Here is a 1,189-nt window from a genome sequence, read left to right on the forward strand (position 1 = left end):
ATATATATATATAAATATATATATATATATATATATATATATATATTCAGTCAAACATCACTTAAATTATATTATTTAATCTTTTTTTTACGTCTTTGCTTGCCATAAAATGTTCATCTTCAGTTTTTCACATTATCTCTTAACTGAATTAAAAAAAACTCTCATGAAAAAGTTACTTTGTGAAAAGAGGTTAAATAGGCCTCACCGTGACAAAGCTGCATGTGGTCACACAGTTGAGACTAGGAAGGGAAAGGAAAGCTGTGGACTGGTAAAAGGGAAAGGGGGAAATTCAAATAATACAAGAGTAGCAGGATAAATTTGGGCCTTTGGTTAAAATACTGGATTTGTTGTCATTTATGCTGGAGCATAAATAAAGGTTAAGCTTTGTGCAGTTTGCATTTTAGCACCACATCTTAAATACTTATCAACGTGATTTGTTTAGAATGGCCTCTTTGAATAACTTATATCTTGTTTTATTGACAAAAAGCAGTAACCATCGTGGCCCTGATGGACTCACAATGAAATCAGCTGCAAAAACCTCCGTATAGTCATTACGCTCTCCAAAAAGTGGTTTACATTTGAATAATAGATTTAATTTCATTTAATGTGCATCTTGGTAAAATTAGAACAAAACTAATATTGCTCCTTTAAGAGGTTATTAAGGCATGGAAAGCAGTGTATCCGAGCCACGTTTGCCAACGGTGTAGAGTCCCTCGCATTAAAGCACAAAGCTACGGCAACTTTTCATTTTCACCCAAAGACCAACTCATTAATCAAATCTTGATCCAAACTATGCTCGCAGGAAGTAAACCGCCCTCAGGGCTTTAAAATGTGGGCTTTAGAGAAAAGGGAGCGCCATTATAATCTCAATTCAACAATATAAACTTTAATCAGGGCTTTTGAAAAGGACAGGACTTAGGTAGCTCAGTCTGGGGTGAAACTCTCATGAAGGTTGGAGAAATAAGAGAACGCATCCTTGAATTTTAGAGATATTGTGTAATCTAGAACCCCATTAATCATCACCACCTGTCTGTCTGCTTGTTTGTCATTAATTATCGTGGGCTGAGGTTAATAAAGGTAAAACATTGGGGAGGGAAAATTAGGAACAAGAGGTTAGGTTCAAAGAGTTTGTAGTTTTTTGGCTGGTGCTCAATCATCAAACCAACATTGCATTATCTACACAGTACTG

Source organism: Nematolebias whitei, chromosome 13 (genome assembly GCF_014905685.2).
Source record: "Nematolebias whitei isolate Nwh7 chromosome 13, NemWhi1, whole genome shotgun sequence".
NCBI classification, from domain to species: Eukaryota; Metazoa; Chordata; class Actinopteri; order Cyprinodontiformes; family Rivulidae; genus Nematolebias; species Nematolebias whitei.